At 37.1% G+C, this 26,991-nt stretch overlaps 1 long non-coding RNA gene across 1 annotated transcript; it reads left to right on the plus strand.

The window, feature by feature from the left end:
- The first annotated feature begins 229 nt into the window (after nucleotides 1–229).
- On the plus strand, nucleotides 230–8,424 carry LOC117002941. Its single transcript, XR_004419441.1, has 3 exons — nucleotides 230–375; nucleotides 3,740–3,808; nucleotides 6,777–8,424. It is a non-coding gene; the product is annotated as an uncharacterized LOC117002941 (long non-coding RNA).
- Nucleotides 8,425–26,991: the final 18,567 nt, after the last annotated feature.

The following is a 26,991-nucleotide window of genomic DNA, read 5'->3' on the forward strand; positions in this document are numbered from 1 at the left end:
TCCACTACTCGAGTTGGGGAATGAGAGTTTATGTGAGTGAGAAAGCAAATATTCCTTTTCTTTGAGCCATCACCTTGGGCTCCTCAGCCAACTGAGCTGGCAGGAGAGACCCAGGCCATGATCGTGGCATTACTTAAGTCTGACCTGAATTCAGTCCTATCTCCCAATTGCCATGGCTACACGCTCTCCTGCTCTGCTGTGCTCGCAGCAGCACTTGTGCAGGCGCTTGGTGAGCTGCACCAGTCCCTCGTGGAGCTGGAATGGGAGGCTGCTCTGCATGTCTGGATGGATGCTCCTCTCCAGCAGCATCCTGGACTAATGCCAGATCAAAGTGGACATGTAACCATGGCTTCATGTTCTTAGGGCCAAGAATCTGTAAGTCAATTACCAAATAAGCCATTTCACAGTTAATTTTACTGTATTCATTTGCAAACAGAGGAAAAATCTTCAGCCAAGGGGAATTTCCTGTTTTAGTCAGGTTTCCATGCAGCTGTACTTTTGAATGAATCTCTATAGTAAGTAGATTGAAACACCAAAGCCAGCTATAGTGGCCATGGTAAAGCTGTAAAAACTGCTATTTACTGTTTGAACATAGTCTTTTTTTTTTTTTTTCCCCAGGTATTTGCTAATATTACTGGGGGCCGTTGGTGGGCAAGAGGATAAAAATTTTTTACCAGCTCAGCTGTTTAACTCTAGTTCCTCTGTTTGTCCTGCAAAGCTATTTAAATTACTCATAGCTTGATAGATCTGAGAATCAGAAGGGACTCTTATAATCTCATAGTCTGACCCTCTACATAACACAGGCCAGACTTTCCCCAGCAGTTCCAATATTGACCCTATAACTCATGCAGTGTAGGAACATATTCTGATTTTGTCTGCTCTTGTATTTTCAGTACTTGAAGGGCACGTCTAATGTCAAACTGTGCTGGATAAATGATTTCCTGCTTTATCCTTTTAAACTGCTGGCACTACATACCTGGAACTTTATTAGCTGTGTTTGGTTTTCATTTGCTGTTTTTGTCATACACCTTGTCTTTGAATGTTAAGGACAGAGGCAGATAATGTTAGGTATCCTGTTTCCATCAAATTTGAAGATTGGTGTCTACATTATATGTTTGTAGGCCTGATCCCACTTGTTTCATCTCTCAGAAACAAAGAGTTGCTAAATGATTTCTTAGTGTTTAGCCTAGGAAAAAGTATGCTCATGGTCTGTAAGTCTTACCTCTGACTTCGGGTGCCAGGTTAAAACCACAGAATTCTACTCCAAGAGTGACTTAAAGGAAGAAATTACAGTCTAAGCTATTGTCTCAGGAGTCAATAACTTCTTTGTAACTTAATTTCCTCAGTGGTTAGAAAGAAACATGGACTTTTAAACAATCAAGTTGTATCTGAGTGTCCTTGTTTGCAAGGACTGTAGGAAACTCACATTGCTTTTATCAGTGATTTAGATGGTGAATAATTATCTGATTTTTAGAAAAAAAAAATAAAGCTGTTTTTGCAGAACTAAAATCTTTTACATTGACCTGCTTTGACCTTTTTTAAATGAAAAATCATAACTTGTGCTGTTAGTAGTACTTGGTGTATATATGTGCTAGAAATGGGGCAGGCATTTAGCAGGAGAACAGAAACCACAATTTTAGTTACGTAGCTGATGTCATGACCTGGAAGCCATTCGGTGGCATAGAAACTGGCATAGAAATTCAATGTCTTATCCACAAACCAGATTATAATTCATTGGAGACAAAAATTCAGAATTCAGGTCTTGCCATCAGTCAGGCATGGGGCACTGCAATGGCAGAGCAGCCCATCAGTAATTCTGGGAGTGCTGCCTGTCACAGAGGCACTGCAATAGACTAAAGCCTGTATTAAGCCCGAAAGAAAGTGTGAGGACACAGCACCTTGACAAGATGAAATATATCCACACCTGAAATATTTTAGAGGGTGACAATTAAGATAAAAACTGCAATTGGAATAAATCTTGGGTATATTATTGTTGGGACTGTAACCTGAAGTCATGAAGAATATATAACTTAGTTTTCTGCTAGGTGTATCTTCTTTGCAAGGATATGTGATGGTAATTTGTTCTTCTGAATGTTTATATTCAAATCTCATTTAATTGTTCTCCTTTTTTGTTCTTCCCACCCCCCTTTCAGATATGTTAGCTCTTTAATTACTGAGAATTTTATTTTATTTTAATTTCTGAATGTGAGTCCAGGGTATTTGCTGCAAAAGTAGAAAATGGATTCAGTGGTGCAGAACACAAGTATTGATGCCATTGATGAATCACGTAATTAAAATTGCAAGTAGTACGAAACATAATTTCAACATATTAACGTGGATTAGTGTGTGAGGGAGAATTTAAAATCTCATTTACTTGAAAGGTTATAGGTAACAGAATTATTAGTGTAAACTTTGAAGGATTTTTCATGAGGTGAAAACTGTCCAGTATTTTCTTTGGAGAGCTGTAGCATAAAGTATGGGGTATTAAAGGTGCAGTGAGCACAAAGATGGAAATCATGTGTAGAGGAAGAATTATTGTATTGTAAACTCCTGTACAACTTTGAAGGACAGTGTGACGAATTATATTAAAATTCAGTAATTTTATCAGCATGATATTACAAGGGAAAGTCATGGGTATTTCTTCTAGAGCTAATCAATGGTTCATAAGATCAAAGAGCAAATTTTGATGACAGAATGGCCTCAGTTGTCAGAATGCCTTAGTGGTTGGAACACTACATATAACTTTGTCATAGGTTAGGGAAGGTGTTTCCAGGTGAAATGGAAAGTATCAATATCGGACCTTGAAGAACCTGCTAATGTTTTAATATTCAAGCTTCAAAAAACAACTAGTATTGGAATGGGTCCAGGGAAGAGGTAGAAGGGAAGGGAAGCGGAGACTGAAAGAGAAAATTTCCAGAGGGCTCATCTGTTCTGCATGACACAGTTGAAGTGCAATAGAGGGGCTGCATTGTTTTGGGATTAGATAGATGCCTAGAAATTCCAGGGACATGTGGGATCAACATGTCTAGGTAAAATTTATAACTCATACAATAGAAGTCTGCTGTGTTTTGATCCATCTGTGTGAAATGAGGGGTTGCTGGTTTGTACCGTTCAGCATATTTTCATACACTGAGTGAAATTCTAGACAGAAATGTGATAATCTTGCTTTCCCCAAAAGCAACCTTAGCTGATCTTACCAGCGGAGTTGCTTCTGGCTTTGGGTTTTTTTGCCCCTCTTTTTATCAAAATGCCTACAAACTGTGCAAGAATAAATTATAGCTTGTTATTACCTCCAAGAAAAAAAAAATATCAAAAAGGAAACCAGTTATGAATGAAAAAGGAGTCTTTTCAAGTGAACCTTAGAATTTCAGGGTTATCTTTTGATATCATCAAAGTGAAAAAAAAGTCTTTCTTGTTCTATTTTCTCTAACAGTAGAATATAAATTTACAGATCTGTTTAAAAAATATAATATCAGAGCATCTGTTTTTAACAAGCTTTAAGACATATTCTTCTTTTTTTCTGATAGAGGTTAATGCATTTTGCCATGTCATTAGTAAATATGTCCTTTTATCATAAATTACTGTACAGTCACTGTTTGGTCTGCTGAAAATAACTATATTTTTTTGTGGTACTGCATGTTCACTGTATAACCTGTACCTCCAGTAGCCTGTATCTCAGAAATTGGTTTGTGTGCAGATTTGTAGGTACTTATTCATGAGCATTATTGTTCTTTCATAGGTGAAAGTTATGTCTCATATCTTTGAAGCTACTCTCTTACAGGAGCCCAGTTAAGAGGAAAGAGCTCTGGTTTGTATTTTAATTAACATTGTGCAAAACACTTAACTGGAAACATTTTTATAACATGCAGAAAACAAGATGTCTTAAGAATAACACTGCTCAAATTTACACTTCTACATAATCTGCTATTTATAAGCATTTAAAACAATAATTTTAGTAAGCAAATATTAAATTTAGTAGCAAATCTGAAGCAATTTGGATACGATATTCATCTCAGTTTAATGCAATTTCCATTGGTGAGTCACTTGCTAAACTTAGAAATATTTCCATTAATATGATTTTGCATAATCTGGTGATTAATAGTAGATTTTCTATTTTAATATGGGAAAATCTTTACAGTCTAAGTAAGTGTCAGAATTTATAGAGGCTAAACTAGATGCTAATTACAACAGTGACTTGAGTTAATGCAATAAGCCCATAGAGGCAGCACAGCATTAGGGCACAAGATGCTCCTGAGAAGGCTTTTCATGAAAAAAAAAAATTCTTACGACAGCACTCTTATGACAGCATTTCATGACTTTTCATGTATTTTTTTAACCTCAAACACATCTAAAGCATTTGACAGTTTAATGAATTAACCTTAAAGTACTTCTCTGTTACCTTGGTAAAATGCACCACTACCTGAGGCTGCTGAAATTTATCTCCTTTTGTCAAGGATGAAACATTAAATTTGGTACATAGTCTGAAAGTTGATGAATTTATGTACTATATGTAGTATGGTCTCAGGAAAACTTGACTACTGAGAGTATTTTTTGTTTTTCTTTTTATTAATGTGCTTCTTCCCTATTGAAGATGACTCTTGAAGATTTCTTTAAGGGCTGTTTTTCCTACATTTCTCTGTCATGGTAGATCTCTTTTAGCAATTAATAATGATATATGCTGTGATAATTAATTTGGTTTTGAGAGATAAAAGTAAAATTTTGCATGTTTTGTTTTCAATTTTAATGCCAAAGTCAGCACCTTGATATATCCTTCCACAATGCAATTTGTTTGAAACTTGCTTGTTGAGAAATGTGTATCTTCATTTACAAGTCATTTTTCTTGATGGTAACTGCACTGCTCTTTCTCACTGTAGCCATGCTGAAGACTGTAATTTACGTGTTAAATGCTGTTCCTTCCCTCCCTAGTGAAACTGGGAGAGCAACACTACCCCACAGAGCTGACACATGATTTCTTATTGTGTCTCTTCTGACCTTTATTTTTCCTGCCTCTACCAGCAGAACTGTATCTCTCAGACCAAAACAGAATCTTATATTTTAAACGAAGCTTTGTTTTGTTGGTTAAAAGACTAAGACTTATTAGTGTTGAAAAACAATATCATTAACCAAGTAAAGCCAATGACAGAGAACATGATGAAGTTAGCTTTTAACAAGCTAATGGGTGAGTGTTTATCCCCAGTTCAGTTCCTATTTATGTCCCACTGTCCTCGACCTTGGGCATTTTGCCTCAGCTGCCTTTGCTGCAGTTTCAGGTGTGTGACAAGGGCAGCACACAGTACTGCCAGACCTGATGTTTCTCTCTGCTCTTCCTGGGCATACACAAGCCTTCTACTCAATTAGGTCAGAACTGAAGCTAGGACTGGGAGAGCCACTGAATACAGGCTATTCAAATATTTACAGAAGCAGCTTTATGCTATCTCAGGACCTCCAAACAGATCAAACCCAACTGGTTTTTGTTTGCTACCACCATTAACAGGTTCTTCACTGCAAAAGTTGAGGTACTATTTGATGTACATGCCCAAGGGCTGAGGTCAGACACACAGACACACCCCCAACCATGCACTCCCCAGCCAAGGAAAGCACAGATGTTCTGTCAGAGCACAGACACAGAGTGAAAGCAGCCTTCTATCTCACACATTTTGCGCTGTGAGCAGCAGGAGCTCTAAGTCCACAGCTGAGATGCTCTGGATCATTCCTCCAGTGACCATTTAGGGATTCTGATTCCCAGGCACCAAAATTACCAGCCAGAATTAACCCTTCTCTCCCCATGTCGTGGTTTGCAATTCTGCTGAGCTTTATAGAACTATCTGGAATGTCAATGCATTGCCAGATGCATAAATTAAGAAAATGCTGATTTTTAAATTAATTCATCAAGCAGACACTGAATCATTCCAGCTCCAGAGACCTCCAGGAAAGGACACTTTTGGGTCAGGAGTATACTGAGAATGAAATGTTTTTGATGAGCATTAGTCATTATGTACCTGCTTCTGTTAGTGCATGCTGTCTCTCTCTTTGCTTTCTGGTGTACTCCTGCTGTCCTGCCTTGGGGATATTCTTTAGCATAATCTGGCAGTCACAGTTTTCTTCCTGTTCTGTGAGTAATTTCTTTTAAATCTTCAAGAGTCTCAATATACTCAGTATTTTTAGTTCAAGAGGATAAACAATTTCTAGGGCATTAGCAAATGCCTCTTTTTTTTCCTCTTTTTTTTTTTTTATTAGTCATCTTCCAGATGCATTGAATAACTTTCAAAACAAGGCTTGTCTCCACTTAACAAAGTTAAATTCATTGAAGCACTTCCTGTTACTAGGAGAAACAGAATTACTGAAACTGAGCTAAATGCCTGACATCATTGTTTCCAGGGGTAAATTCCTTGTTGTAAATAGTTTTTACCCAAGATTTAACATTTTTGCCCTTCAAAAACTGCGGGTTTGCTCTAAATATAATAATATCTGTTGTTGTTGTTGTTATTATTATTATTATTATTACTATTATTATTAAAAATAATAATTATAAACTACCAAAGTTGCAGTGCTGAAGTACCTTTCTTTTTAGTAAGAGTAAAGGTAGAGTTCAAGGAAAGTGCTATTTCTTACAAAAATGATTGAACAAAAGAATTGAACAAAAATGTTGCTGACTGAATTTCCCTTTATGGGTTCTTTATACAACAGACTTGGTAGTTTGTAAAACTAATATTTCTATTATTTTATAAAAATGTGCCTTATACCCATAACCCAATACCATTTTTTTTCTCCCTTAGGAACCTTTTGAAAGCTTCGACAGCTTGATGATGCTCTTCCTGGACTATTTAACTACTGTCACGAAATTTTACTTGGAACCATTTTTAGTGAGAACAATTTAAATAGCAAAGTAGAAATGTTCTTTGTTTCAAAAAACTGTCTCTCAAAAGGAGAAGAATGCAATTAGACTGGTTTTGGCTCTGGAGTTAGTTGTAGGTCTCTATAGTGTACCCCAGCAACTGGGGAGCTCTGCCCTTTTCAGTAGAGATATGTTTGGGTTTATATCAATACTGTCTTTTCCAGCCTGTGTCATTTTTCAGTTGTACTCAATGATCTCAAGGGTTTTTTCCAATCTAAATAAATCTCTGATTTTATGACCTAGTGAGGCTAATTAAATTGAAAGTGCGCTTCCCCAAAGTAAAGGAGGGAAATACACTGAACTGCCTTTCTCTGTGTGCACTTTCAGAGCAGAGGAGGGTGGTTGAGGAATTGATGTGCAAGTCCTTGTTTCTGCCCTATCAATTCTCTGCATAAGCCCCAACTGCCAAAGAAGAGAGGCACATGTGGAGATCAGACCATGGAAGTGTTGTCATTGAATGAAAATTCATCAGAGAGCTTTAGTTAATTATCCTAGTTCATCAAAATGGGGATTCTTCCACTCTTGGATAGCATTGCCGTATTTCCCTGCCAGGGAAATTATGTGGATAATACCAAATCGCTTAGCAAGTTTTTGTGGTTTAGTCCCTTTTTAAAATCACAATTACTTTTAAATTGAGCTTGTCAGTTGGACATCTGAATGGGTGTAGTCCACAAAACTGCACTTGACCTGCAAATTACATTTATTAGGAGGGCAGCACTTCTGAGTGAAAGATAAAGATCAAATCCAATCTGATCATTGGAGCAGTCATTTCTGCTTGTTGGGTTATGATGGTGGGAATTACCTTAAATCTGTCTTCACAAGGCACAACCCTTGTTTAAAACAACCCTGGAGGGGTTTTAACTCTGGAGGATCTAGTTAGAGGAAGGAGCAATGGATGGCTATCTTCTGTGTGTGCTCCCCAGTGATCCAAGACTGACTGTGCCTCTGAGATGACAGCAGAGTTACTGAAGCTACTGAACAGTATTTTCACACCAGAAAAGTTCTAAAATATGTGTTGGGAATTTACACTATGCTCCTTCTGTAAAGCGCTGCATTAATGAGAGTTACAATACAGATTCATATACAAATCTTCAAATACTCTGGATGGAATGACTGATGGCTTCGTATAACCCCTGGTTACAAGCAGTTTGCTTGTGCTGGCTCTGCTAATTAGCACCTCACTCTTTCATTTACCCTGCAGCAAACAGGGCTTGCCTGGCTCAGACCTCTCTGTGCTAGCCTGTGCTGCACTGTAGATGTATGAGGACAACCGCAGGTCCCAAGTTGAAAGTAGAGACAAAGCAAATGTCTTTTCTGAGAGTGGCACATGTACCTTTGGGGTCTGCTTGTCACTGGACTTGGTATGTGGAAGGTCAGTTTGGTACAATTTGTTTCTTCCCACTTCTCTTTTCATCCTCTCCATGTTCATGAGGTAGTTTTATGCTCTTTCTGGACCTACATCTTGAAAACTGTAACTGCTCTGTGATATCACTAAGCCACACAGTTTTCCTTGGTGCGCTTTATTAAAGATTGCTAATAATATTCCAGGCTTCGTGCATCTGATTTACTAGAAATACCTAGAAAGAGTAGGTGTATTCTGCTATTGTTGAATACATTTGGCTTGACTCAATTAGTCTGGAATTAAAATCTTAATGGGATGGGCTTGCACAAAGAGAAAAGCCTGTGGGAGAAGACTCAGGGTTTTAAATAGGTTAGAGTCTTCATTTGGTTTTTGTTCTCTGAAAAATGGTTTGAGAATTGTCACGTATCTGCAAAAATATGAAAATGTTTTTGAAAATATAGAGGGACTATTGAAATGTAAATCTCTAGTTTATGGATAAAAACTTATATAGAGTGTGTAAATTATTTCTATGAAAACATAATGAACTTTGTATGTTATTGCTACCTTTGTTCTCTATTTGAAAGTGCATTGCGGCTCCATGTCCTGATCCTTTCATCTTGCTATAAGCACAATCTTTCAGAAATAAAAATACTATTTTTCCCTCTCCAGATCTGTCAGTAAAGGGCTGAAAATGCATTTCATTCTAGAGACTCACTTAATCTTCACTTTCTTTGTTATCTTTAACTCTTTCCTCCTACTCTCTGCCAATCCTTGATGTTATTTATTTATTTATTTATTTATTTATTTATGCAGGGTGGATTTGCCCTGCTTTACTCAGCTCTGGTTGTCACATAATGTTTCCTTTCATCTTTAAGTTTCAAGGTATTCTGCTCCTTTCTGAAGTTTGGTGAAAGCTTTACAGTGTGGCCAAGTGTTTCTTGTCCATGTAAATGCTGACTCCACCAAACAGAGGATAAATCCACATAGATTTCATAAGTCAGCAGTCATTTCCCTTTAGAGTGTGACATCCTTGTTGAGAAGGTAAATCTGTAAAGCAGCCAAGGCAGGCTGTAGGAACCAGCACTGGGGGAAAAGAAGATATCAGTGTGACACTTCAACAGAAACTCAAATCAGTTGGTGTAAGAATAATAATGAGGAAGAATAAACAGAGAAGTCACCACCTTAGTCCTGCTGAATTTGGCTGAATTGCCTCTTGTGGAGTGTGCTTTTTGCTCCCTGCTGCTGAAATGCCATGTGTTCTGGAGCAGGAGATGAGGATGGGGACAGAAAGGTTAAGAGCTGAACACAGAGAAGTATCTGCATTTTGCTTAAACTCCCTACCTTGATCTCCCTAGAAACACAACAGTGCTTATCTACACAGATGAAAAGCAGTAAACTTCTTGAAAAGGTTAATATTTGTTTTGTACTAGTCTAGGCAGTATCAGATGTGATGGTTAAAGAGGTATGAAATGGCCTTTACCGCAGCAAAGTTTTGTGTTAGCTATTAACCTTGCCTCTCTTGACACAGGAGGAAAAACTCTTTTGTAAAATTTCCTTTGATATGAGAGGGGAATTAACAGTTACTGGAAATAAGATTGGGTAAAATGTATTTTTTTCTATGTTGTATCCTTCTTGCATTACTAATAGTTGCCAAGGAAACCAGCAGAACACTAAAGTCTTCTGCAAGAGAGGCGGCTATGGTTATAAACAAGGTCATTTCAAATTGTGCCTGCAGATTATAAAAGTGCTAGTGGGGACCTGCCATACGTTCTGTTCTGCATACTGGTGCCTGTTACATGTGCAATTTCAATTAGATAAAAAATGTTTTTCTTGGTCAATAGTAATGGGCTTTTTTTTTGCTTGGTTGGTTTTGCGGTTTGTGTTTATTTGGTTTTTGGGGTTTTTTTGTGGTTTTTATTTTTTTGGTCGGTTTTCTTGTTGTTTGGTTTGGTTTGTTTTTTGTTTTGTTTTTTTAGCAGTAAGCAAACCTCCAAATTATTCAGATTTACCTCAGGAGAAATTATTGTACACCAAGTATTAAGTTTGCCTGTCTGGATTGTCACAATGATCTAGAGGCTTCTGCTAGAATCCAGGATCTGTCAGTCTGCTGTGCTTTCTTTTTCTGGGGAAAGTGGATACCATTCAGTGTTTCAACCAACATTTTAATACAATAACAAAGGAAATTGTAGTTGTCTTTGTACATGAGCTGTAATTATTTTACAAGAGGTTAAGCTTGGCTCTTTGCCTTTTATCTAAAAGGGCACTGTTTCTTATATTTCATGTTGTCCACCCCTGTCAGGCACAGCTATGAACCTTGGCACATCCATCATCACGCTTTCAGGGGAAAAATGCCAACATTTGTAATGAATGTTTTTAAGGAACAAATGCTTATGAACTTTTTCTCCTGTTGAATTTACAGGTCTGATGTTTATTACCTCACTGATTTCAGCTAAAGCCTAAGGAGGAAATTGATTTAAGATGAAAACAGGTAATAATAGCTTGATTAGAATAATTTTCAGCTTCAAAGGACCCTCATGTCCTTCTGCATAAAATAATGATCATAAAATCAATTTGTGTATCTCTGATTCCTTTTTTGCCTTTTCTGAAGGTGATATTTTTGCAAAGGACACATTAGTCATGGTGTTTTACTGCTTTGAATAGTACTTCCTTTTCTGATTTGCTTAAATGTTCTAGTTTCCAAGCTCAAATACATTTGGGTTGTTAAGACAATCAGAAGTGTTTGACAACTATGAATACTTCTTCTAGAAAGTGCCACAGACAATACATTAATTTTTGGTCCTTAAAAAAGCTGTTTCTGGCTGTCACCCATCCCACACACTTTTAAATTTACTCCTCAGTTGAATTTTTGTCTTTTTTTGTGATGGAGAGGACAAATCTGATGCTTGGAGCGGTAGCAGTTGCAAGCTGTGACTACTCATGTTCAGTGTGACCAAAGTGTGTGCAGATGTGTCTTCCTACCTCATTGTTGATTCTCCCAGGTATTGTTGAGAGCATCTCCTGGCATTTAGGAAGCTCTGGTGCCCACACTGAACTCCAAGTCCTTCAGCCTCTGAGGCAGCTTGCTTAAAAGTCGCTTTCTAGAAAAAAAGGGTGATGTTGACACAGTCTGTCACATTTGTAATTCTCAGCAGAGAGAAGTTAAAATAAGTTCTTGCAGGCATCCATAGGTTTTATGTATTTTGAATAAAATGATTGCATTTGAAATTTGTACATTTATTAGTACAATAAATAGAATTTTTAACTTTATTTCTGTTGATGACACTCATCAGTGTTGTATCTGTCTGTTTTCCACTTGGGAAATACCTTCATAGGCAGGTAGGTGTTGTTATTTATTTATTACAGGATGGTGAAAAGTAGTTACAGAAGATTCTGGTGTGACCAAAAACTTTGGGGAAAAGGTTGAAGGGACAAGCTATAGTTCTCTGGTGCCCCAGTGTGAGTATTTGACCTTCTACCACCAGTGAAGCATTAGAAATTCAGAGAATAGTTGCTGGCAGAGGAAAAACTTTTCACACGTCTGAAAGCAAACCACTCTGTCACAAAAAGTTCAAATGTTCAAAAGTTCAATTCTTGTGGAGCATAATATGGCTTTTTCTGGACTTCTGATATTTTAATTTTTATCCATTTAATATTTAAAGAAATGTGCCCTGAAACTTTTGCCATTGTGTTTTGATTCTTGGGTGTATGCTCCTGTGAATGAACTAGTGCAATTTTGACTATTTTTCTTATGCATTTGCTAGTGCAGGCAGATTACAGACTAAAAGTTACTGATTGTGATTAAGTGATTTTAAGTCTCAATATTATTCTTGTCAATCAGTCTTCTTTTCAGCATCAGGTATTCATATATGTAGTAATTTTCTTTGGCATTGTTATTCTTTGATTATGAATGCCCCATGAGTGAGGCATTATGTTAGAGAAGCACATTTTACATTGAGGACTGGCATTCTTTTTTTTTCTCTACTTTGATTTTCTTAATGACTCAGTTTTCTTTATCAATAGCTATGGCTAAAAGAGAACTACTGTTAATGCCCAGTAGCTAAGACATGTCTTAATTTTCATGTTAATTTGTCATTAAATAAAGTTTCTGGATCTAAGCATAGACCCTTATGGGAAACATATTAACTATTAATTATATGAACAATATATTGTGGCCTAGTTTTGAACATCACTGTCTCAACAGAACTATAGAAATAACAGATATTTGTCTACCAAGCATGTCTAAATGTAATTTAATTTGATGAGGAACCAAGACCAAAGGGTTCCACCTTAAATATAGTTTTCCTTGCTATTTGAAAAGCAAAACAATAAGGGGACAATGTAACCTAAAAGGAAGGGTTTTTTCAAACTGAAAAGACATTCTGGCATTTTGGTTTAAGAAATCAATATATTTCATTTTGGTAGAATCTAAATCCTCTTTCTGCATCCAGGGAACAGTCACAAAACACAGAGTAGCTCTTGCACTCTTTGGCAGCACTGGCAAGTTGTTTGTGATAAATCTTGATATGTCCAAAAGATCTTTAAAAAATTAATAAAATTAATCTATCACTTTTTTTTTTTTTTTTTGTAAAAATTACTATGTTTTCACCTTGCCTATTGTATAGAATTTTGCTAGGAGGAGTTGTTGGTCTCTTGAGCTGCTGCTGTATCAGAACATAGGTGATTTCTGCCATCTGCACTCTTGAGTAGTAAATATCTACATTACTGACATTTTCTTTTTCATTTTTGGCTGTTGGTGTTGCAAATCTGTGGAATTGTAATTCAAAATGCTTTTCCCAGTTGTCAGGGCTGCCAGTTATTAAAGGGCTGACACTCCCTATTTATACCCAGCTCTGATATGCTGCATTCCACTGGACACTACAAAACAAAATAAAAGAAATAGAAAAACACAAAGAAGAGTCCTCAAATTAAAAAATAATCATGAGTCCCTTTTAAAAACAAAACTTTGATCTCAATATTTTTGTAGGTTTTGCTCATACACATTCTAGCACTTTGTCACCAAAACAGCTTGTGTCCAGCCATTCCCCCGTGTGGGCTGCTGCTCCACATCAGGAGTCTGGCATATTCACCTTCCTGTGGTGTCCTCACTGCAGATGCCACACTGTGTGGATGATACAATTCCTCCAAAGCCATCTTCCCCTGGCCCCTGGAACTTACTTTAATAGATAAGGTCTCCTAGATACCAAGGCTGATCCAAATTCCTTAAGAATTTGGTCACTCTCTAACACCTTGGAAGATAATTGGTTAGAAGTTAGTTTGTGTAATTGGTCAGTTCGCCTTTAGAACTTTTGACTCAGATTGTATGCTGCCCTTTGTATAACTTTTTATTGGTTGTATTTTGAATCCCCTTTGAACCTATAAATATGACTGTCTCCCCTTGGTCTCGGGAATCCTGCTTGCCCACCCTTTGCATGAAATAAAGATTCTTGGGGAACTTGTCAAGTAAATCCTCCGGTCTTTCTCTGCTGGCTAACGTAAGCTCCTGAGAGATGGCTGATCAATATTAACACTCTCAGCCCTGGTAAAAAACCCAGCAGAGACAGAAAGAAGTTTACAATGCTGTAGCGCAGGATATCACAAACACAAGGTGACATCTGGTCATTTACCTGCAGGTTGTATTTTAGTTAGGTGTGCATTTACAAAGCATGAGAGCGAGGCAGGAGGTGGAGGGCTTGATGGATGCTACATGCCTGTTTTAACCTTAGGAAAGGCATAATCCTATACCAAATAATTTTTCTTAGCTCCACGTGGAATCAGTTGCTCACCCACACAGTGATCATGCCCACACATCAAAGACATTGTCATTGCCATGCTCTTCCCTGCAAAGGCCCTATTGGCAACTCTCACAGCTGGCCTGACATTGCACAGCAGCTTTTATTATAACACCAAGATTGCTTTAATCTCATCTATAATTCAACTTCACGTCTGATTTAATTGTGTCGTTTGTCCTGTGACCTCTCATGATTACCACATATGCCAGGCTTGATTCTTTTCAAGGGTCCAGTTCCATCTCTTTTCCTATGTATGGAAGGATCCCCAGTTGGCTAAATCTTTCTGTTAACAGCTGTTCAGTGTACACTCTCATAGAAGTCTGTCAGGAATTGATCAGGGATAATTTATTGAGACTGTTTTGCCAGGACCTTGATTATTTCCAGTACAGATAAGTTTTAAGATTTAGTATGTATTTAGTGTTATTTTTATACCTGCTGAGAACTGAAGAGAAGCAGGATTAAATCCTTTCCATTCTAGAGTGAGTCAAATATTACGCCATTTGTTTGTTTGTTTGTTCTCTTTCTTTCTTGAAGAAAAATGGTATAATTTAAGTACTTTGAGTACCAGGATCATTCTAGCTGGAAAACTCCTTATAATTTTATTTGTTTCACTATTTCCTAAAAATAGCAACCATTAACTGATTTACTAGAAGTTTTTGGAGGTTAAAAATTATGATGTTGTATTTATGGCAAAATGGCAGAATTGTTTCCCTTCTCTCATTAAGATGTCTATCTTAATACCATTTTATTCTTTCTTACAAACTAGAAAGTCAGACACTAAGGAGAACACTTATCATGATGTCAATTCTGTCACTACAGCTCTCAAAATGCAGTGTAGTCATGTGTGTCAAAAAGCATTATAATTATACAGTCTGCATCACAGTTCTTATTTTATCTCCTTGTAAGTATACTATACACCAATATTTTTCATAACTTAATGTCCAGAAATGTAAGAATAATTGTCGTTTGCATAAGCAGACAAATCTGTAACTTTATTCACAGCCTGGCAGCACTTGCATTTCTGGTTTCTTTTTGGCCTATAATAATTAGTCTTCACAATGGTCAGATTTTATCATTAAAAGTATACCCTTGATCAGTCCCTAGGCACACAGTTTTACCCAAATATTTGATCCTTGGAAATCTGCCAGTACTTTCAGACTAAAAGATTACTTGAAGTTTCCTTTACATAATGCATGCCAAATTGTTCTTCTCCTGGAATACTTACAGAACTATTTCTGCTATTCCCAGAGCACCACTGAGTAATTCCTTACTGAATTTCTTACTGTACTGAATATTCATGAAAACTTACAAAATATGATGATGTTTCTTCTAGCAGTGTTTTTTACAGTGTCTTATCTATAAAGTTTTACTTTCTTACGCCTGTTTTGTTCCAACTGTTACTTTTTCCTTCTTATGGTTGGATGATTCTTCCAAAGGATAAAATAAAACTGAAGAGGCCACGCTCATTGTAAAGCCTAGTCCTTTCCTAGCACAGATGACAATATCTAATCCTTTTCCTAGTTTAGCAGACCTTAGGTTAAGCTATTTAGATGCCTTTATTTGATATTCCTATTAAAATGTTGTCTCTGGACAGCATCATTATGACAGAAGAATTTTTCAAACTAATTTTGCTAATGTCCAGTTCACACCTGGTTCTCTTGGTAGACTAGGACAGAGAACTGAATGCCAGAGTACGATCAGACATGGAGTGTCTATCACTTCCATTTTAGTAATCCAAATTAGCTCCAAATTTATTATACATTTTATTCAGGAGTGTCTAAACCAAAGATTTTTTCTTTTCAATTATTTGCTTTATTATTTTTTAATCACAGTTTTATAATTTCAGTATCTGGATCATTAGTCTCATGAACCAGGTCTTGTGACCCAGGCTCCTCTAAGACCTCCCCTGATGAGGTGGGGGTGAAGTGAGGAGGAATGAGGAATTAAGTGCTGTTCTGTTCAATATTCAGATATAGTTATATTATTGCTCAATACTTATTGCTATTTTTAACAATTGTGTTTAATTAGAAAATTACAAGTAAGTGTAGAGCATTTACCTCAAACATGAATTTCAGTGATAATTCATGAAAGAGGCTCCTGCAGAAGAAGCCAGCATCACAGAGGACAATGTTTGCTCTTTGATTCATATCTGTTTCATTTCCCCCAAGCTTCAGACTAGCTCAGTATCAATCTGTTTCTCTTAGTTCTTTGACTATTTTGAGTTAGATCAAAGAACTCTGTATTTTCAGAGAATCTACATAATATATATTAACACACTGAGAAATTCTTATCTTGGTGATATCTTCTGATCTCATGGAAAAATAATAAAATGGTATTGAAAATAAGCAATATTGAAAATAAAGAGAAGAAACAATAACTGAAAAAGAATAGCAAGAGGCACAAACACCATCTTCTCACAGAGACCTGTACAGGTGTCTTGTCCTCCACACTACACTTAGACCAAACATCTGACTAAGAGTCTAAAATAGTACTGCAGATGGATCAGAGTTAAGGAGCTCCTCTGGAGAACGTCCTATAAAATGCTCTCATTCTGTAAAATGCTTGAAATAGTTTTTGTGATTCTGTCCTCTTCAAAGCTCATGCCAGAACTCAGGCTGCTTATGGGTTTAAGAGGAAAGTAGGACATGCACATGTCCAAAAAATGAAAAAATGACAGGACTATATTTTGGTGTGATTCTGCAGGCCTCTGACAGAGCAATGCTGTTTTGTGCTTAAAATTGCTCCATCCTTTGCTTTTCCCAACCACTTTTCTAGTTCCTGTGTGCTTCCAGTGAGTAATCAGCAGACTCTGGTGTGCCATGAAAATTAGCTCAGAGCACAGATGCCCAGGCTAGCTGAGATCCAGATTTATGTAAAATCATATAAAACAGTGCTGCATGGTGTTTTCTGACCAGGACCAGAGAAAATCAAGCCAAATGAACTTGGTGCCAAGCCTAAATTAAGAAGTTTTAATTCTTGTCAAATGATTATTACCTTTGGGACCGTTCCAAACCTTTGTGACTAGACTGTCTCTGGATCTAAGATCAGATGCCTGTAGCCAACATTTCTATCACACCTTGTCCCTTGCCAACATTTCTATCACAACTTGACGCTTCCCAATTTCAGGACTAACATGAGTAAAATGAGGTGCTTCAGCATCTGTCAGTATAAAGCTCCTAGAGTCTTGTGTCTTCCTTGTGAAACTCATAGGCATGTGTTCTGTCTGCTGCCACAGACATATAGAACAGAAGTGACTCAGCATTTCCAACCTCATGATAAAAAATAATTAAAATACCCCAGAGTTGTTCTGGTTTCCTCAATTTCCTTTTTCTCCAGAGAAACTAATGAGTTTGAAAAATAACAAATTTGCTTCCCACCCTCCCCTTTTGCATCCCAACCTCCCCTTTTGCATCCCCACCTCCCCCCCTTATTTTTTTTTTTTGGTAATGGAAGGGGAAGAGTTACTCTGAACTACAGTTCTTGGATAATCACAGGAATTTAGAAAAACCATATACTGTGCTATTTGACAGTAGTGAAACCTGATCAAGGTTATTCATTCCTCTAACCATTGACCTCTACATTCAATAAACATACAGTTGAAAAACAACCATATCAGGGAATTTGTCAAACTTGGCCAGAGAGCATGAATTTGAAGAAACAACTTCTACAAATCTCTGAAAAATTACTTTGTAAAAATGGTGATTCCTTACTGAAAAATAATCTGCTTTTATGTATTCTGACATGTTTCTTAGAAATAAAATATTGATTTGAATTTATTTAACCAATGAGGAAAAAAGGCTGTGGGCTTGGTTTTGGGTATTTTTTTTTTTTTAACTTTTGTGTATTCAACAATAGTAGTTTATATAACACATCTGCCAGTGCTGGGGCTTCCATAGGTAGCAAAGGAATATGGTTTGTAGAGACGTAGATACAAGCCTGATGAAAATTCAGTGATGCCTTAGGAAAATGAAAGTGGGAAAAGAGAAGGGATGATAATGAATTGTCCTCTCACCTGAAATCAAATAGCTTGTTCAGGCCCTACCTCTTTTCACATCTCTAGTGTTTTTCATGCATATCTGAGGAAGACTTTCTTGCTAATCCTTCAGATCCATTGAGTGTTTGGCCTCTTAGAACATGAATGTCAAAAATGTTCTATTACTGGTTTTGTAGACATGGGTCTAGTAGCATGTATATTAAAAAGTGCAGCTGTTTTAATTTTTTAAATTTAGTTTTTACATGAATCAAAAAACAATCAGTGATTTGAAGCCCCCAAGACAGTGGGCTTCAGTTGCAGTAATTTTCCACCTTGGACTCTGTTTGGGTTGATAACTTTCCTTGGAAGTTCAATATCAAAAATATTGTTCCACTTCTGTTGTTATTCAGGGAAGAAAGAAAAGCCCCTGAGGCTGTTGATTAAAGCCCAGGAGCTCGTTAGGCAGCAGGAATTGCTGGGAGCAGAGTGTTTGTGAGCAGAGCCCAGCCCAGGCGCTGTCCCTCAAGGCAGAGGCCAAACAAGACTGTTCTGGTCAAAATGGAGACATCTGGAGCTTCTGTTTAATTAAAAAATTTTCCTGAGGTGTTTGTATAAAACCCCAGTGAAATGTGGTTTTGTCCACTCTTTACCTTTCATTGTGTCCCTTTTTAAAAATGCTTATGGCAGTTGGTGGAAAAAGAAGAAAATAAGCAATATATCCACAGAAAACAGAATTAAAGCAGAACAAAACCCAGGTAATTCAAATTGCTGTGAGGTATTTTAATTTTCAAAATTTATGAAATATTTACAAATGTACAAATGCATTTGATTAAAATATACCAGCACTAATTATGCAAAAATTGATAAGGAATAAAAAGGAATATTCTTTTAAATTAATAGTTCTGTACTGCTGCATCTCTTTATTGGATCCCTATACCAACTAGTCCCTTCCCTAATTGATTTTTAATACATTTTCTTCTCTAGAAAGAAATGGAACCAGAATGATATCCATCACGCTTATTTTATGCATCTTTAATAAATCAAATAATATTTATTAAGGCCTGCAATTATGTATGTCAGAAATGGTGACTAGATGTAAATAAAAGCCCTTGTTTGAATGTTGCTCTTAATTACGTGCTTTTGATTTTCATGACTTGCATTTTAGAAAATTGTAAGAAAATGTAATTGCTAATGAATGTCTATGCTGGGGTTTGATTATAGTTTAGTATCTCTTATACAACCATTTGAATCTGAAGATAAATATTTTCCAGTTGCTCTTGCCTGAGCACTAGTACTAATATCCCTAAGTAATGCTAATGTAGAGTTTTAGTTTGTGTCTGAAGTATGTTGGCACTGAAATGAATTACACACAAAGACTTGACATAGTGCTTTAAAGGCTGAAGGCAGAAGTCCTGGTTTGCAGGTGATTTTAATCTTCTTTTCAAGCCCTGATCAAATCTGATCAAATCTTACTGGCATTGAATGTTTAGCAAGGGGGAAGTCTTAGTCACAGTGCCATTCACTTCTGCAGAGAACAGGGAAAGCCAAAATGTGAGCGAGGAAGGTGCAGAACAATGCTGAAAGGTGCATTTCCAATTTTCATTGTCTGGACCACAGGCACACATACATCACTGTGATGAAACCAGAGTGACTTACACTGCTGGCTAGTTGTCCACAGAGAGCTGAAGTCAAAGAAATTCTCTAGTACATCATTAGCCAGAAGAGGCAGACTCCATATTAATTCTGCTTGCTCTTTAATTTCAGGAAGTCAGTTCCGAGCCTTATGGATATGTTCAGGCAGGAGCTCTGTATGATCTCAGAGTAGCTGAAGGGCATCAGATGCCCTATTTCTGCCACTGAGATGTGCCTCAGCATCCCAGTAATAGATTATACATCTCTGAAAGCATTTTTCAGTCATGCATTTTTACCATATCCCTTAACCAACCACAAGATTTCAAAGAGCATAAAAATCACTTGAACCAGAGGATTTTGCAGCATAGGTAATACTGTAGAAACTTACTGTACTGTCATTTTGACACAAATAATTGGACATGGAGCTGCGCATACATAGAAAAAAGGCAAAAAAATTCTTTATCGCATGCTACCACACAGGATCTGTACTATAGACTTACAATAGTAATAATCCATCACTGTCTGTCTGTATAGAAATGGAAAACAGAAAACATGGTGTTTGGACTGCAAAAAAAAACAAACAATTGAGTATCTGTGGTACAGTTTCATTATTTGGTCATATTGTAGCTGATATGTCTACAAAATTGAACTGTTCTTTGCACCTCAAATTTATGGCTAAGTAAGTCAAAAGTCACTTTGTGAAGATGAGAGTCTACCATTTTGTAGGCAAAATGTTGTTTTATCCTGAACAAATTGGGTGCATTTTTTATCATTTCCTGCAATGCTTCTAACAAAATAAATGCATTTCCTTTGCCTTGTTTAGTTTGCTTTCCACAAAGGGATAGTTGCATTGCTGATAGCTCGCAAAAAAAATATGCTTTGTATTTGTAACTGGATTCTGCCCATAGTGCAATGGAGGTTGAGTTTTGGAGGCCAATGTGCAGATTAGGGATGTGTGTGTTCCCACTTGTAGACCATTTCTAGCTGGGCTGCAGCCAGACAACAGCAGCTGTGGCTTGCTTAGAAGGTAATCTCAATGGAGAAGAGTTTGCTGTAGGCACAGGCAGTGGTGCTTCACAAGGGAAGCAGATCCCAGCTCCTCTCTGAGAAGTATAAAGGAAGTTTTGCTGTCACTGATGTTGTCGTCATGACCTGATGGAGTTTCAGCTTTACCCCATGTGCTCAGTCTCTTGCTGTATTACACACTCCCGTCACAGCCTGTTCACTGCTGAGGGGATTGGGTCATAAAAACAAGTTGCAAGATATTATTAAACAATGTTTTATAAATGAGAAACAAAAAGTCTCGATATGCAGCAAAATTTAGATTGCTTTATTTTATACAGACAGAGCAAAGCAGCACTGGGGAGATGTGAGGGGTCACTGCCCACTCCACACTCTGTTGAACCTTGGTTTGCAGCCTCTTCTTATTGTATGGTCTCTCGTTGTAATCATAATTTTTGGTTTTTTGCTGTCATAATTTTGCGAGGCAAGCAGTGGTGGCTGAAATAAATATCCACGTAAAGTCTCTGGGAGTCAGTCCCATAGATACCACCTGGTCTTGGTAGATAAAACTGGTAGAAATGGGGAAGTTCTGGTCTTGTAGATAGGCAGTCATTGATAAAACAAAGGCAGGAAGTTTGATTTTACAAAATCTATCGGACTATTGGAAAGTCTGATTTTACAAACTGGTAGTAGCCACAAATTATTTAGAAATATTTATAACAGGGAGATTGAAAACAGAATGATTTAATCATATATTTTCATCCATCAAGTGTCCATGCTTCACTTCAGACCTTAGTATTCTGGTTCACATAAACCCCAATACTTTTATAATTAACATGAATCTTTTATCAATTATCACAAACATGTCACCACTTTCTCTGTATTGGCACTTTTTGCTTCAGCAACTGAAAGTTGGAAACCTTTCCTTCAGATGAAGAGCAGTGATCATGTACTTCGCACAGGTTTGTTAAAAAATTAAATGAGTGGGAAAAAAGTGACTGATGATTACTGCAATAAGTTTCCAAGGAAAATAGGGTTCTCTAAACCAGTAACCATGCATTTATCAGCTATGTCACAGTTCTCATTTTTCCCTTCTAGAACTTTGTTTAACTTTTTTAGTGCTTCCTAGAAAATTTGCTGCAGCGTTGATGGTCTTTTGCTGTTAAAAGTGTAGTGCAGTATTATTTCAATAGATTACTAAATATTTTTAATTTATTTCTTCTACTGCTTCATCCTGAGTCCTTGACTTTGCTGAGAGCATAACAATACTGAAGTCTACCTTTGTGTTAGTGATGCATCTTTTTTTTGTTTTTTTGTTGCCTGATGTGGCAGCAAAATGGTGAGCTGAAGAAACAACATGTTTTATAGTGCTTTTGGGAAGTCCTGTAAGTCTTGCACAAATACCATTCATTTTTTTTAGCATTTAATATCTTGAACATAATTAGTTCATTGAGCAACTTGACAGATTTTACTCCATCTGCTTTTGGGTGTCTTTAATCTGATGGGTACCTGTTTGCAAGATTCCTGCTAAAACAGCATATTTTACTAATCTGAGGGGACAGACTACTTTAGAATATTTCAGATATCCTTGGGCACTGATTTTGGCTTGGCTAGGAATTGAGTTTAGTTATATTTCTATATCAAGAGTTCAGAGATGTGTGTCTTGGAAAAAAAACAGTGATCATTTTTGGTGAGACTGGATTTTTTAGTGGTTTGGGGTGACACTGAGCTAAAATTTGGTGTGACTTTTCTAGTTTCTTTTGTTGGCTGATTGGGGGGTTGCACCCCTTTTTTTCACTAGCTTATTTTCTCACTGCAATATACCTTTTCTTATATACATTTTTGTCATGTCCTATTTTTCTAGACACTTTACAGTTGCATTTTTGTTGGAAGGAAATAGAACCACAGAACCTGGTTTATCTGTTATTGTAGTTTCACTTCCCAAATCCCAGCTACAACCAAACACACGGTGTGGACCCTGCCCAAAATGCTGTCTTGTTTCGTCTGGAGGTAGCTGCAATCTGCAGTGGCTGTGCCAGATGAGCAGTAATGTGGCAGATGTGGAAGAAAAGGCAGGAATTTTCTGTCTGTACTGAAAACATTACAGCATGTTGCATTGAATCTGCTGTCACCTCAGACCTTCCCTGGCCCAGAGGAGCAAAAATATTAAGGTTTTTGGGATATCTGAAGTTTGAAACAGAAGAGACAGAAGTCAATAAAACCAGACGCTTCTAAAGAAAAATGCCAATTTCATAAAGATTTGACTTAAAGTAAGAAACTGGGAAGTAAATCCTTATACATACTCTACTTTTCCCAACTGTCTGTTGTTCAGTGTTAAATTTTTAACCATTTACTGAAAATATCTGTTCTGTGTCTATGGCTAGGGATCAGATTCCTTCAAAATATACTTTGAAAGTCCAGTGTCCATGCAGATCTGGGAGGAAACTTTGAATATTCATCCAACAGCAATTGCAGGTGATCACTGAAGAGCCTGAGCCATGCGACAAAGCAAAATATCTCTTCTTCCACCGCTGTAAAACTTCAGATTATGTTTTGGTAACCAGTTACATAAATATGTTTATTTTTTGATCTTTTAAAAGACCAGGAAATGTCAAATGCATTTGTGTCACTTCCAAGCAAGTAAGTCACTCTTTAACACCTAACCACATACTTTTGTTTTCAAATTGATTCTCCTACAAACCTGGAGGAAAACTTAAGATCAGCAATGCAGGTATGTTGTTAATTCTCACTGAAAGCTCTTCAAAACTCTGCTAAATGTAACACCTGTGAAGATCTTATTTTCTTTTTGTGTGAGCCATAATCCCAGTAACAGTACCTTTGCCCTGTTAGGACCAAAGCATGTGTTTTCTTGAGACTTTGCATACTATAATAGGTGAACTCAGTTGTTTGAAATCCATGTTTTTGACTCTAAATTGTCCAGTTGTTGGTGCTGTAGTTTTCCCTGTCACAGATGACAAGACCAATGCAGAAAGAATTCCCTATATTGAATAATTATTGAGATGATACTCCATAATATTGTGAAAAAATGTAGCTGGAATATATTACATTACCATGTTAAAAGGTTTGGGATATTAAAAAGCACAGCCTCCACAAGGATACCCTTGGGCTGATCAGGATGGTAACAGCAGCAGAGCAGAACAGACCAATTCAGCGACCATTACAATGCAAACTCTACAGCCCATCTCTGAGTTCCCAGGGCTTATTTGCAAATCTGGAGCAGCTCTTTTAGAAAACATCTTGCTGGCATGTGGCACCTGTGCTGGAGCTCTGCTGCTTTTTAATCACAACAGCTAAAAGTTACTCATATAAACATGCTTTCCTGAAGGAGTGATAAGAAAAAGAAATAAATCTGATCCTTTACTGGTATATAGATCAAAAGTAAAGGAGTTGCCAGTTTTCCTAGTGCTGAATCTCACCCTGGTAATGAAGCAAAGTGCATTAGAGATATTATTAAAGATTATTAAAAACATTAGAGATACGACCATAGGGCTGCACTAAACCTTCTGCAGCTTGACTCACTGAATGATGCAAGAAAATTTGTTTGGAGCGTGGACATTTGTGGTGTACAGGAGGCTGCTGGGAATTCAGTAGGATGTTTCTCTTGCTCTTCTGGATTGTAAGGAAGTCATTCAGAAGAGAACGGTAGAATTATATGAAAAGGTGAAGTAGCTACAGGTGGAGGTTATAAGGCTAAAGCAGTTGAGTAGGCAGGTCTGAGAGCCCACAGCATAGAGAGAGTGATGGAGGAATCTTGAGATCTGTGAAGAGGTGAGGAAAAACCTGAAATTGTCCCCAGGTGATCTATGCTAAATTTCAGTGCTATTCTTTTAATAATTTTGCTCTTCCTTCACTGTCTGTTCTATTCTCTTGCTTTGAATGAACAGGCTCTGGTTAAACAAGGTTTCTCTTCTGGCCTTTGATGTATTTGTCAGAGGAATGGAGTTATGGCTCTCTGGCTCTCTCTGGGTTGGCTTACTCTTATGATTTATGTTTCATACATTCACTGCACTCTCTCCAACAAGTTCTTGGAAAGAATGGGAAGCAATTGTTTTCTTCTGGGAAGTTTTATCACCCTTTTAAAAAAGTCAGCTTCAAGGAGGTGGTCTACTGAAACACTAGCTCCCTGTCCCGGCACAGTGTTGTGCCAACAATTCAAAAAATGAATTCTTACTGATTCATAGAGGAATCAGAAATGTGCCTTCTCTTTGCCCTTTCTCCCCATAAAAATTCATCAGGCCTTAAAGTGTCTTTCTATAAAAAGCCCAGAGAATCAGCCAATTAATGGTTAAAAATATAATTCCATTGTTGCCAAGTATTGTACCTGATGGAAGAGAAGGATATAGTTAATTCTAACAACCCCAGATTACCTTTTAAACAAAATTTCTTCCCTTGATTGCATTAGTGTTCACAGTGCTTGTGCTTGATAGTGTCTCACAGCAACACAAAATTTTGTTAGATTTAATTATTAAATATACAGCAAAGAGCAAGCTGAGCTGTGGGTTTTTTGGGGTTTTTTTGCCTTGTTTTGTTTTGCTTTTATTCCACTCTTCTGATCCTTGCTACACCTGTGGCTGCCAAGCACAGCAGCAGAGGTTTAGCACACCTTGCGTGGGCTCCTCTCATCTCTGCTGTTAATGAGCAAACAAGATGCAGGATGAATCTTGTGGGAAAATGCCCCAGGGAAAACAGACATGTCTGAAGACAGAAAAATTTTAAAAATGAAACTAAAACAAAAAATGCCCTACCAACAAGATATTTCTGCAGTTATAGGGGAATGCATTAGCTAGCTTCATTCCCACAGAGAACTGAATGCAATCTCATTTTACTTATTTCCCACTCTCTCTCTTAGTGGGATATTTACAATCAACACGATTTATGTTTGGAGATAAGGATTTTTGTGAGATGAAGTTCATTTTTATTTCACTATTTAGAGAGAGCTGCATAAGGATGTGATTATTATAGGATAAGATATTGGAAAGAAGTTATAGAAATTATGATTATAGGAAGGCTTTAAAGTAAGTTTATATAGATCAAAGATCTTAACAGGTATGATGAGATAATGGCTTTAATTAAGGTCAGTCACTGTTTTGTCCAGCATTCCTCAGCACGATGAAAAATGCCTTTTTTGCAGCTATTAGAAACTCAAGCTGGACACACAGAGAAAAAACTTTTGTGTTATTCTGAAACCTCTCAGAAAAGTGTTCTGCAGGTGCAGCTGTGTCACCATTCTCACTGCACTTTGCAGAAAGGGTTCCTGGATGCTGCTGCTGGAGGATCCTGTGAGATAAAGTCTCAGAAGTCTCACATGTGCCTTCAGCTAACACTGATCACCCTAGGTTATTTTTCATCACGTAAAGTATGATGTGCATAGTAAGATTCCACTTGTGAAGAATAATCACAACAATTTATGACTAAAATGTAAATTTTATTTACAGTCATGTGGCTAAAAAGAAATGTTCCACATTGTCAAATGCTAAATTTTTATTTCCAATTTATTTTCAATAACTATGGTCGAGTTTATTCAGATGTGTTATTTGTATTTATTGGAAAAACAAGATTCTTGCTTAAGTGTTAAGGGATTCTGGGATCAGAGATTAGCAAAATAATCAGCTTTAGAAAACAGTAAGAAACAAAATTAGGATAGAAAGACTAAACAGTACACAATCAGCAAAGAGTAATTTCAGATTCAATGTCAGAACTGCAAATTGATATGAAAAAGGTTTTAAGTTTTATGACTAAAGGTATTTTATTTTTCTTTATGCTGGAAACCTGACAGTGCATGACAGAAGGCAGATTTCTTAGAAATATCCTTGGCTGGAATATTAATCTTATTAGTTGAACACCTGTTATTTGTGTAAGCAGCTGAAAAATAATTGTCAGTTTCTCTTAATCTCACAAAAGTTACCAGGAAACCTGTAATGACATAACAGCACACAATAAATTTTAATAACTATCACAGATGGTCATCTTTTAAAATGTCTGGTGTGCCTATTCTGCAATGTCATTTTGTGTGTGTGCACTGTCTGTGTTGATGCAGGAGTGTATGTGACCTCTAAGTGACCCTCAGTACCTACCTTGCTAAACAATGTTCAAAGGCCACAAGTCTGTGCTGCTGTTTTTGCTTTAGAAATAAGAAGCCAGCTGGGTTACCTGGAACTAGGGCTGGGCCTGTTGGTAGCATCATGCTTTAGGTCTTCAGAAGCAATTTATGATTACAACACTCTTTGTTTGCCAACAGCTTAGAGGATGCACACTGGTATTGCTGGTACAGTCACTGCTAACACCCAATTATCTGTTTGAGCCCTTAAAATAAAATGAGTTGAATGTAGAGTAAGTG

The sequence above is a fragment of the Catharus ustulatus genome, chromosome 14 (genome assembly GCF_009819885.2).
Source record: "Catharus ustulatus isolate bCatUst1 chromosome 14, bCatUst1.pri.v2, whole genome shotgun sequence".
In the NCBI taxonomy this organism is placed as follows: domain Eukaryota; kingdom Metazoa; phylum Chordata; class Aves; order Passeriformes; family Turdidae; genus Catharus; species Catharus ustulatus.